Genomic DNA, 13,648 nt, shown 5'->3' with positions numbered 1-13,648 from the left:
GTTGTTTATTTTTTGTTGACTGGTTGAAACGTTCATCAAACATCAGAACAAATGGTCCTGCATTGTTCACTAAAGAAAGCAGTTCATTTTTAAAGTGTGGGGTAAGTCCAAACTTTAACATGGAGCTAGTTTTGTCCTTTCCACAGGTGAAACATTTGACTATTTCTGAATCCAGAAACATTGCCTGGAACAATCCAGAAATGCATTCATTGGATGTGTATGAGTGGTGCTTCACAGCAGTGTTCAGACACCAGAGCACCTCCACCTGCAGCGTTGCATTCCACCCAAAAGAAGCCCGAAGACTGCTCGATTTTCTGACGGTAGCGGCGGCTCTGGTGGGAGCGGTGGTCACTACAGCTGCAGTTGTGCTGTTTGTGGTGGTCGAAGTAGATGCTGAAGACGTTACGCTGCTGGTCACGGGAAAGTAACTAGCCACAGTTAACCGTTGTCTGCCTCTTACAGCCGATTTGTGGCCGTCAGAATGCATGTGAGATTTCACAGCATTGACACCCATTGTACCAAGATTCATTTTATTTACAAGCACTGCAAAATCTTTCTCCATCGGGACCACCAAGGGGCTGTAGCCATTCTCTGAAGTCCACGTTTTCCAGCTATTTTTGCTGGAATTTGTATTTCCCCATTTCCCAGATCTCCTCTATCTGGTCCAGCCCGTCACTTTACAAACATCCAGTTTTACAGCAATTGTACCTGATCAGCTGGAATAATTATTGCAATGGTTCTACATGTTTACATGGATGTACATGGAGAATCACAATTTGTAATTATATATTATTATGATTTTTTTCTTGAAAATTACAGAAATAATTTTTAACACCACTGATAATAAAATTTAAGGATTTTTAATGTCATTTAAGGCCTTAATGTTCACAAAATCAATTTAATGACTCTTAAACCATGTGAAAGCATCGTTTACTAACAGAATGAGTTCAGAGGCTATAAAGGTGCTGCAGATGACAGCACCACCAGTTCTCTCTTTGCTGAAGCCATGAGTGCAGTTTTCAGGTTTCAGTACAGAATATACTATTTAAACCAATTGTAATTACAATGAGGAGCAACTGTATGATCACTATCACTTTCTGCTGAGTATATCTTTAACCTTCAGTCACATAGGAAGGTGACTCGGCACTTCACTGTGTAAAAGTCTCACAATGTGCTTATTTTAGCGATGCAGGACAGATAAATATTAACTCAAACCATCAAATAAATGCTTTTCAGTATATTACATTCTTCAAAAACAGCATAAAATGTGCGATACACCCTTAATTACAGCTAGCATGGTCACCTCGTGGTATTTCTACAGACACACTCATTAGGAACATGCAGGAACTAGCTTAGCAAGAAGGCGGTTTTGGACAATTGTCTTAAGTGTTTCTTTGATGGTTCTCCAACCTCTAGAGCGGAATTTTAATCAGTTTATATAATTTACTGAATAATTTCTTAGTTTTCGTGCAAGACAAGCAGGTTTTCATTCCTTTTCCTCTCGTTTTCAACCCTCACGGGAGAAACACAAGCAGCGCTTTCCATGAATTAACGATGTTAAGCTCCGTCGAATATTTTAGCACACTACTTCATCTTCTCACCCAAAAACAAAATCCGGTTTTCAAAATAAAACTGACAGTACGTATGAACGTAAGGTGGAAAGAAATAATTATCAGAAATGAATAAAATTTATTATTTAACCCTTATTTAGGCGGGTTACATATATTTAATTGGAAATTCTTAATCAATACTTTATGGAAAAGGAGTGGGATTAAATAAATGTTTACTTCTTCTCACTCATTTTCCAATCTGTAGATCTGGTTCAGAATTTTAAAATATTTATTTTTCTTTATGATTTTGTTTTGTATGAATTCATATATCTATATGGAGAATGTTAATTCCTTGTTTTCTTGATGCTTTTCTTTACATGTTCAAAATAAATATCTAATTCCAAAACACTTCCTGTGGTGTGTTGTCGGCAGTGACGTGGTGCAGTTCATGTTTCCAGCAGCAGAGGGCGACACATCAGCAACAATGAGGGTCCAGCTCCCTCACAGTTCATGTCCATGGAGGTTCCATGAGAGCTCCACTCAGAAGATCAATAAGAATTCCTCACAGCTGATCATCAGCTGATCAGATCAATGACAAACTGGTCTCATGTGACGGAGTTCAAGATGTCTGACGACCTTCAATGATCCTGGAAGCTGATGTCAGTCTCCTCTTCAGCTGATGAGTCAACAGCTGCTGAAACAAACATCCCATAATAACAGCTTCCATCCTCACATTCATGTGAGTGGAAGGGATGTGTGGATTTCTCTGGTGCTTCTTACAAAGTTGGATGTTGCTCCTGAGTTCTCCGTCACCAACATGGTTCTGGTTGGTGGACCTTCAAGCATCTCTTCAGGAAGTTGATGGATTCAGTCGGTAGAACAGGGAACACTTCACTGTGTTTGTGCAGCCTACAGAGGGGCTCAGAAAACCACAAACATGTCCACATTTCTAAAGGATGTTTTCTTAGTTCTATGTGGAGAAACTGGTTGAAACTCCAGAACCGTGTTCAGCTTGGATCCGACGATCCAACAATAGTTTAGTTTTTATAGAACAACTTGTTAAAGCTGCTCAACCAGTTAGAAAAGTTCAACACAAATGATTTCACAGTAAAAGTATTCTCCATGTTTAGTTTTGTATCATTGTGACCTGCAGCTACATGTGCTTCAGAAAATATCACCAGTTTACTTCTGCTTTAATAGTTTCACTTCATGTGGCTCAAAGGTGGAACTTTGACTTCATTTCTTTTTAGATTTAAACTCACCCACAATCAGAAAAAACATTAAAAATCTACAAAAATGACCCGTCAACACAGTTTCTGACTGTTTTTTACACATTAACATTTGATTCAGTGTTCTCCTTATTATTATTATTATTATTACAGATAAAAATCTGAAATGTTGTTTTTGTACAGCCAGACTTCATCCTGATTTCAGTGGTTAAGTACTGTTCCCGTGATGAAATGAGAACTTCCTTCATCTTGTGTGTGACGGAGAAGAATAAAGGGCTGTGGGTAAAAATCCTGACTCTGAGTTCTTCACTTCCTCATCCTCTGTCTCAGATTCCTCCACTACTTCATCAGTGTCTTTATTCAGACAAACCGTCCACTTGTGTCATCACCCTATTGAGAATCTCCAATGCTGGACAGTAGATGAAATAATGTGAGAGTCTGAAGCCAGACATGATGGATAAAGTCAGAGACAAACAGACTCCTGATCAGCTCCTTCATCAACATGTGAATGTGTGCAGGATGAGTGTAGAAATAAAGGACAGAGTGAGGCTGTGGTCAGAGAGGAGGAGCTTTCTTAGTCCTCAGCTGTTTCCAGGAAGCTGCTGCAGCTTCATCAGGTCTCATATTAACGTCATCTAAAGGTGCAGCAGCTGATCTTTGCTCTTTGTGTCTCAGAGTGACGGCAGCCTGCAGACACAGAGGAGGATTTTCTCTCAGACCTGGTCCAGACAGCAGAGAGCTGCAGAGGAAGAAGCTGAGTGAGTGGAACTTTGGTTCTCTTTGATTCAGACGCAAAATGATTCAACCTGAAGGAAATTCTTGTTGAGAAAACAAAAACAGTAAAGCTGAAGTTCCTCCATGAGCTCAGATCCTGCTTGGTGGTCCAGACCTCAGAGCTGTTTTCATGCTTCAGCCTCCATTTGACATCAAGTCTCATGGAAATCAGCATCAGTTTGCTGCTGCTGTGTAGAAATCAGCTGATCACAAGAGTCCGTCTAAAAGGACAGAAACAGACTGAAAACACGGATAAATAGTCAAATAGAACAGAAAGAAATCCAAGAGAACAGCTTTTATTACTGTCAGTAGAAATATTGTCAGAAGAATCCTCACACAAGTTTGAGTTTGGTTAAAAACTTGAAGAATGAAATGTATGTGGAGTCCATCAGAGACATTTATTGCAGTCATGAGCTGTTTAGTATCAGTCAGTGTTTGGTCTGGACTCTGAACAGGCTCAGTATAAAACCATAAAACCTGATATGAGGCTCTGATTCTTTAGCAGACAGAAAATCATTAACCTGAAGGACATTCTTGTGCCAGAGATTGTTCACAAAACAAAATGACTGAACAACACCGATAAGAAATCAGGATGAAATATTACTGAGAATCCAAATAATTGAGCTGAAATGAGACGAGAATAAAAAAAGTCAGAAGTAAAACTGGTGAAGATACTGAAGAAGTAAATGAATATTAGACATGATACTGAAGCTGCACACATTTCCAATAATACTGAACATTGATCCTGGACTCTGGTCTGACTCTGGTCCTGGTCCTGGTCTGACTCTGATCCTGGACTTGTTCTGTGAAGGATCAGAGTTCATGTTTCTTTGGAGCCTCTGTTGGTCAAAGTGTAATAATGTGGGATCATCTTTGTGTTGTGGTCCAGTGACTGCAGAGTGACTTCCATGAGTAATATTTAACAGACAGCAGTGAGCGCCCCCTGCTGGTTCCCCTCAGTGTTGCTGTCAGTGATCCTGTAGGATTAACTGCAGTCCTGCTGCTACACCTGCAGTGCAGCTTTTATTCCCACTTCAGCGTCAGCAGTATTGATCACATTTTAATGAGCTTCCTCCTCATTAAAGACATTAAACTCTATTTAATATTCCACCTCTACAGAGGGACTGTGCTGGACTTTGTTCATAGACTTGTCAATAAGCCTCTCACTAAGTGCTTACAGTGTGAAGTAACAGCAGGAGTTCAAACCCTGGAAGTCATTTCTATGTTGTTGGAATCAAACAATCCACTTCCAGGGTTCAGCTTTGGCCTCTTCTCTGCTGAAAACATGGAGCTCTTCTATTTCCAGTGTCAGTGTCTCAGTGCTTTGTTCTTCATGTGCTGGTAGTGTTTTATTTCCAGCACCATGGTGCAGCGTCTGCATCAGTGAGGGTCTCAGAATGTGTGCTATCAGGATGAACAGATCAGAGGATGCAGAGTCAAAGGTGGAGTCAGTGATTGTGATCAACACAGTTTGTGTCAGATTCAGTGAATATCTCCTCACAGTCTGCTGGCTGTCTGTTCTATGTTCAAACACAGTCCTGTTCTGGAAATGGAGCGAACAACGAGGCTCAGAGCGACAACACAGCACCATTCCAGAGAGGCCTGTGCACAGGAGAGCTGGTGCACGTGAAAGCTAGTGCACGTGAAAGCTAGTGCACACTCATTCTGGTACACAGGGAGATGGGGTCAGTAGGAGCCAGAAGGAAAATAAATTTGGAACATGCTAACTCGCTAAAAGTGCTGCCTCCCTAAATATGCCACATAGCTACAAATGTGAACTATCTACACTACCATTCAAAAGTTTGGGGTCACTCAGACAATTTGTGTCATGGCCCCTCCCTCCCCTGTGCAGTGCTCTGGCCAAGCTGTGGCTGATTGAGAGCGGCTGCAGAGGAGCGCAGCTGCTCCTAATCACCAATCAGCAGCATATAAAGCCTGGCTCTGCCAAACACTGGGTGCTGGGTCATTGGCTGAGAAACAATGACCTGTCTGCTCCGTTCAGCTGCTGATACTGCTTGGGATTAAGTTGCCTTGTTACTTTGTCTCCTCTCTCACTCTTCACTTCCCTGTCGACCCTGTCCCAGTGTTGGCAACTCCTCAGTAAGGAAAGTACTGAGACGTGTCTGTCTGGGAATAACCGAAGATTGTTTCTAATACAGTAGAAAGCTTGTTTTTACCTGAGGAAACACTGGACAGTTTTGCACTGGTTGATGCTGAGATGCTTGGTAGAGTTTTCTCCCAAGTAAAACCAACAACCTGCCTTTTAGACCCAATTCCCACATCACTTTTTAAAACACTTTATGGATTCCTTGAAGTCGAGCTTTTAAATATAGTGAATTGTTCCCTTCAGACGGGCTCTTTCCCTGCTGCTCTTAAAACAGCGGTAGTGGGACCCCTTCTGAAGAAGAACAATTTGGATCCTAATGTTCTTAAAGCTGCTGTCCGGAGTTTGAATCGCAGCGTCTCCCAAAACACTGTTGGTCCCTCCCTCTGATTTCGCCCCTTTATTTGTGCACGCGCGCAGTACATGAGAGGAGTGCCCGGAGTGCTGCAGCATCTTGCTTGTTTTGCTGTTTTCCACTCTTCTACATTTAGTACATTTAGTAAATAATAAAGGAATTACGTTAGAATTCTGTATTGAGTCTAACTTGTCCTAATACCAAAATAACATGAATCTGCTAGGACGAACGAGTAAAGTTTCAATATGTGATTACACTCGTGTATCCCTCTGGATGACGTTGTTTATCAAACTTAGTGCATTTACGCATGTATATGTGTTACATTGTTTATTTATTTCTATCTAGAGTTCAGAATTGCATGACTCCTCTGACGAAGAGTATGTCCCAGACGCCCCAACATCTTCCTCCAGAGGTCGGGCATCTAAACGAAGCCGTCAGCCGGGCTATGGAGGCCGTGGTCGGGGAGCGAGGCGAGCACCCCGAGCCAAAAAATGTCCTGCAGTCTCTTGGCCTGACAAGCCGTGGGATTGGTAACTTTTCTGGAAGTTGCTGATCCCTGATGCTCTCTCCTCCACAAGCAAAACAAATGTGCTCGCGGTTGCGTAGTGCGTAGCTCGCCCACCTCTGCGTGGGCTTGCTTGCTGTGCGCGTAACCGTTGATTGACAGCATGACAAAGCTGAAGCTGGAACTTGATTGGTCGACAGCGACCGGCGCTTTTTGGAATAACATGGGGGTCTATGAGAGGAAGGCGGAGCTCAGGAATAAATTTTCATATCGCGTCATACTAACATTATATTATAGTATCGAACTAGACTAACACATTTAAGCTTTGTTAAAAAATGATACATAAATTGAAAACAAACGGAAACTCCGGACAGCAGCTTTAATAACTACAGGCCAGTGTCCAACTTACCATTTTTAAGCAAAATTTTAGAAAAACTTGTTTTTATTCAGTTGAACGATTTTTTAAATCACCATTCTATTCTTGAGAAATTTCAATCTGGATTTAGGACGAACCACAGTACAGAGATTACACTACTGAAAATTGTTAATGATTTTAGGTGCAACTTAGACTCACACAAGCTTACAGTCCTTGTGCTGCTGGATCTAAGTGCTGCTTTTGATACAGTAGATCACATGATTCTTTTAAATAGACTAAGACACCTAGTAGGCCTCTCTGGTACTGCCTTTCAATGGTTCAGTTCTTATCTCACAGATCGAAAATTCCTTGCAAGTCTGGACACATGCTCTTCAGGGATCCGTGAAATAAAATGTGGTGTTCCCCAAGGCTCAATTTTAGGCCCCATACTTTTTAACCTATATATGCTTCCATTGGGAGACGTCATCAGGAGGCAAGGTGTTACGTTCCACAGCTACGCTGATGATACACAGCTGTACATCTCCATGTCTCCTGATGACACAGGGCCGATTGATGCCCTTTTTAACTGTATTTTAGACATCAAATCCTGGATGGCAGAAAACTTCCTACAGCTCAACCAGGGCAAGACTGAGGTTTTAATTATTGATCCTAAGGCTCAGGGAGAGAAACTTTTATCAAAACTCCAAACCCTGTCTTTAATTCCATCCAATCAGGTGAAGAATCTGGGCGTCATTTTTGACTCTGAGCTCAACTTTATTCCACATATTAAAAACGTAACGAAAACAGGGTTTTATCATTTAAAGAACATCGCCAGAGTCCGCCCCTTTCTCTCCCGGGCAAACACAGAGACGCTGATGCATGCTTTTATCTCCAGTCGTATTGACTATTGTAACGCCCTGCTTTCTGGTCTTCCAAAAAGAAACATTTCAAGTTTACAACTGCTACAGAACTCCGCGGCACGTGTGCTGACGAAGACCAGAAGGCGGGCACATATTACACTGGTTTTAGAATCACTGCATTGGCTCCCTGTGTGTTTTAGGATTGATTTCAAGGTCCTTTTAATGGTTTTTAAATGTCTTAGGGGTCTTGGACCTTCTTATCTCTCAGAATTGCTTTTACCATATGAACCCTCGCGGACCCTGAGGTCCTCTAGCACCGGCCTCTTAATGGTTCCCAAAGCTAGAACACGGACTTACGGTGAGGCATCTTTCCAGCACTATGGCCCTCGTCTGTGGAACAGCCTGCCAGAGAACCTGAGGGCCGCAGAGAATGTTCATATTTTTAGAAGCAGGCTCAAGACCCGCCTATTTAATTTGGCTTTTAACTAATGTCTTATTTTCATTAATATTTTTATTTAATTTTATTTATTTATGAATCTTAGCCCTCTCTTTACTTATTTTTATTGTATTACTTTTAAAGATATTTTAGCCATTTATTAGTACTTTACTTTATATTTTATTTCATATTTTATTTAATTTTACTTATTCATTTTGTTTTATGTTCTTAGACTTTGTAGTTTTACGTTTTTATTCCATATCTCCAGTGTTTCCTCAGTGGGGGCCGGCTGCACGGGGGCTGCAATTGGCCCTGGTTGGGATGTCTCCGTTTTGTGGCTGGCATCTTCTTGGCCAAGTCGGGGGTCTACAAGAATGTTTTGCTGTGTGGGCCCCTCACTGTCCTTGTGGCGGGGCATGCCCGGGCGGAGGCATCTGGCCCTGTGCTATAGGCGGCGCCCCGTGCAGTCGGCCCCCTACGGTTACTGACCTGGCTCCTCTGTACTCAGCCACGCGCTTTTAAGATTACTTCATCTGTGTGTGTGTGTGTGTGTGTGTGTGTGTGTGTGTGTGTGTGTGTGTGTGTGTGTGGTGTGTATTCGGTGTGTGTGTGTGTGTATGGCGTCAGAATTGTGTCAAAAAGTGTGCGCAGCTATCAACTGAACGTGTCACACGCGCGCGTACTTTGACGCCTGTGCGCCTGACGCGTAATGCAGTTTCCCCATTGACTTATAATGGCATCCCGTTCACGCGTGCGTTCACGTGTGACCATTGCTGCGCACCGGCAATCACACTACGCGGAGCGGTCACGCGTGAAATTCATGCGTTTTTTTACAAACGCACGCATTAACGCTCACATGAAGATAATAGAACATTTCGGTCACGCGCTCACACGTACGCGGAAATGACGTGCGCGAACTCTGTCACGCGTAACAAGAAGCTGCGTGCGTATGAAGCAGCGTGTACACGCCTGTCTGTCACTATTTGACAAATACTTTTACGCGCTCACACACGCGTGCGGTCGCAATTTCTGATTGTACACAATAGTTGTTGATCTGCACCGTGCGCAGCATTACGCGTAACATGAGCGCGTCGTGTAGTCGTTCGGTTCCAGCTGATGGCGCTATTGTTCCAAAACACGGGGACAAACTTACCCAGTTTTCTGTAGCATCAACCTTTTTATTATTATTTAAATTAGGTTCTCAGGCTTCACAGCCCCGAGCCACTAGGCTGCAGTTCTTCTGACATTTATTATTATTCCATAATTCATTTAGTTTAGCTACTTAGCCTCAAATACGTTTGCATCCATTACATAGCGGTTAAACTTCTTTTCCTTTCGGCTTTTCCCTTCAGGGGTCTCCACAGCGAATCAATTGCCTCCATCTAACCCTGTCTGCTGCATCCTCTTCTCTCACACCAACTACCTTCATGTCCTCTTTAACCACATCCATAAACCTCCTCTTTGGTCTTCCTCTAGGCCTCCTGCCTGGCAGTGGGAAACTCAGCATCCTTCTACCAATATATTCACTCTCTCTCCTCTGGACATGTCCGAACCATCTCAGTCTGGCCTCTCTGACTTTATCTCCAAAGCCTCTAACATGTGCTGTCCCTCTGATGTACTCATTCCTGATCCTATCCATCCTGGTGTCTCCCAGAGAGAACCTCAGCATCTTCAGTTCTGCTACCTCCAGCTCTGCCTCCTGTCTTTTCCTCAGGGACACTGTCTCCAGACCAAACAACATGGCTGGTCTCACCACAGTTTTGTAAACCTTTCCTTTCATTTTAGCTGAAACTCTTCTATCACACCTGACACTTTTCTCCAGCCGTTCCAGCCTGCCTGTACACGCTTCTTCACCTCTTTTCCACACTCTCCATTGCTCTGGACTGTTGACCCTAAGTACTTAAAATCCTCCACCTTCTTGATCTCTTCTCCCTGTAACCTCACTCTTCCACTTGGGTCCCTCTCATTCACACACAGATACTCCGTCTTCCTGCGGCTAACCTTCATTCCTCTCCTTTCCAGGGCAAAGATCTGTTTAAGTTTGCCTTTTCTTATTTCGCTTTCTCCTGCTCCTCACCCAGGTCAGCTGTCCGGGATCCCCGCCATCCTCCTTCCCCACTGGCTCTCCCCAACCCAGTCATCACCGGTTTTTTCCTCCTGGACCCTCCTGCTCATGCCTGGACTCCCTATTCCTGCCTGGACCCCTTCTGTCCCTGCCTGGATTCCCCCCGTTCCTGGCCAAAACCCCCTCACTACACCAGCCGCTCCTGCACTCTGGTTTTCCCCTCACCGAGCCATTATTCACCCCTCCAACAATAAAACTCCTCCTCAGTTCCACCAGCCTTGGTAGTGTGGCTTTCTGTTCGGGTCCGCCTTCTGAGATCGTGACACTTCTCCTTGTTGCAGGTGAAAGTTTAGAGGGACGGCCGGGTCTTGGTAGATTTGCAGTGGTCTGATACTCCTTCCATTTCAATATGATTGCTTGCACAGTGCTCCTTGAGATGTTTAAAGCTTGGGAAATCTTTTTGTATTCAAATCCGGCTTTAAACTTCTCCACAACAGTATCTGGGACCTGCCTGGTGTGTTCCTTGGTCTTCATGATGCTCTCTGCACTTTAAACAGAACCCTGAGACTATCACAGAGCAGGTGCATTTATACGGAGACTTGATTACACACAGGTGGATTCTATTTATCATCAGCAGTCATTTAGGACAACATTGGATCATTCAGAGATCCTCACTGAACTTCTGGAGTGAGTTTGCTGCACTGAAAGTAAAGGGGCCCAATAATATTGCACGCCCCACTTTTCAGATTTTTATTTGTTAAAAAAGTTTAAAATATCCAATAAATTTCATTCCACTTCATGATTGTGTCCCAATTGTTGTTGATTCTTGACAAAAAATTAAAATCTTATATCTTTATGTTTGAAGCCTGAAATGTGGCGAAAGGTTGAAAAGTTCAAGGGGGCCGAATACTTTCACAAGGAACTGTATATGTGTATATATATATATATATATATATATATATATATATATATATATATATCTATATACACACACACGTGTACATATACAGTGCCTATCATAAGTATTCACCCCCTTTGATGTTTTACCCTTTTATTGCTTTCATAAATCAATCATGGTCAATAGAATTTATCTGTTTTAACAAAAAAATTACTGGAATAAACTCTTTAATGTCAAAGTGAAAACAGATTTCTATAAAGTAATGTTAATGAAAGAAAATTACATCAATGAAAATAATTGCATAATTATTCACCCCCTTCAAGTCAGTATTTAGTAGATGCACCTTTGGCTGCAATCACAGCAGTGAGTCTGTGTGGATAGGTCTCAGTCAGTCTTGCACATCTGCCCACTGCAATTTTGCTCCATTTTTCTTTGCAAAACTGCTCAAGCTCTGTCAGGTTGCGCGGGTATCGGGCATGAACAGCCCTTTTCAAGTCCAGCCACAAATTCTCTATAGGATTGAGGTCTGGGCTTTGACTCGGCCACTCCAGAACATTTACCTGGTTCTTTTTTAACCATTCCTGTGTAGCTTTTGCAGTATGTTTTGGATCATTGTCTTGCTGGAAAATACATCTTCTCCCAAGACGTAGTTCTCTTGCAGACTGAAAAAGATTGTCCCCCAGGATTTCAGTGTATTTTGCAGCATTCATTCTGCCCTCTATCTTTACAGGCCTTTCAGGTCCAGTTGCTGAGAAACATCCCCACAGCATGATGCTGCCACCACCATGCTTCACAGTGGGGATGGTGTGTTTTTGGTGATGTGCAGTGTTTGGTTTCCGCCAAACATGACGTCTTGTCTGATGGCCAAAAAGCTCAGTTTTGGTCTCATCAGACCAAAGAATCTTCTTCCACTTGACCATGGAGTCTTCCACGTGCTTTTTGGCAAACTCAAGTCCAGATCTAATATGACTTTTCTTCAACAGTGGCTTTCTCATTGCCACTCTCCCATAAAGCTTTGACCGGTGAAGAACCCGGGCAGCAGTTGCTACATGCACAGTCTCTCCCATCTCAGCAGCTGAAGCTTGTAACTCCTTCAGAGTAGTTGTAGGGGTCTTGGTGGCTTCTCTCACTGGTCTCCTACTTGTAGGTCACTCAGTTTACGAGGGCGGCCTGATCTAGGCAGATTCACACAAGTGCCATATTCCTTCCATTTCTTGATAATTGATTTCACTGAACTCCGGGGGATGTTCAGTGCCTTGAAAATTTTTTTGTAACCATCCCCTGAATTGTACTTCTCAATAACCCTTTCCCTGAGTTGCTTAGAGTGTTCTTCTGTCTTCATGGTGTAATGGTAGCCAGGAATACTGATCAACCACTCTCTGGACCCTTCAGACAGCTGTTTTACAACTCAATCACTTGAAACACACCCACACCACTCAGGTGATCTTCATTTCACTAATTGTGAGACTATTGGCAACAATTTGATGGACCTCTATTGAATTAGACCATTAAATTAAAAAGGGGGTGAATAATTATGCAAACAATTATTTTCATTTATATAATTTTCTTTCATTAACATTACTTTATAGAAATCTGTTTCCACTTTGACATTAAAGAGTTATTTCCAAAAAAAATTTGTGTTAAGAGAACCAAATTTTATTGACCATGATTGATTTATGAAAGCAATAAAAGTGTAAACCATCAAAGGGGGTGACTACTTATGATAGGCACTGTATACATATACACGACCAGCCAAAAGTTTGGACTCGCCCCTAATTCTTCTGTGATTGGTTCATATTACCTAAATTATGAGCACATTTTAGCCATGTTTCATTTCTAATCACAGTAGAACTATAGATAAGAACACTGAAAAAAATTGAAGCATCTAGCATATAATACTGTTAATAAATTGTCTAAATCTGTGACTCATCAAAATAGCCTCCTTTAGCTTTGATAACTGCTTGACAAATTCGAGGCATTCTTGCAATCAGTGACATGAGAAAATCACTTGAAATTTCCTCCCATGCTTCTGCCAACATCTCATAAAGGTTTGCAGCACTTGTGGGTTGCTTGTTCTTGACGTTTCTGTCCAGTTCATCCCATACAAGTTCAATGGAGTTAAGGCCAGGGGATTGAGCTGGCCAAGCCATAATCCTTACCTTCCCCTCCTCTTATACCTCTGACACAGTTTGGAGGTGTGCTTTGGATCGTTGTCTTGTTGTAGTGTGAATGTCTGTCCCACTAAACGCAGCCCAGAGGGAATGGCATCCCTCTGTAAGATACTGTGGTATCCATGCTGATTTAGAATTCCTGAGACTTTGTGCAGATCACCAGTCTGACCCCCTGCAAAACAGCCCCAGACCATCACACTACCTCCACCATGCTTTACTGTGGGAACACACGCAGGAGTCAAGCATTCTCCAACCCTACCTTGAACGTACTTGCGCCGTTTTGATCCAAACATTTCAAACTTTGACTCGTCTGTAAACAGAACTGTTTTCCATTCTTCTACAGTCC

Source organism: Acanthochromis polyacanthus, chromosome 4, assembly GCF_021347895.1.
Source record: "Acanthochromis polyacanthus isolate Apoly-LR-REF ecotype Palm Island chromosome 4, KAUST_Apoly_ChrSc, whole genome shotgun sequence".
Classification (NCBI taxonomy): domain Eukaryota; kingdom Metazoa; phylum Chordata; class Actinopteri; family Pomacentridae; genus Acanthochromis; species Acanthochromis polyacanthus.
The sequence above is the reverse complement of the archived record's forward strand: the minus strand, read 5'-3'. Positions refer to the sequence as shown.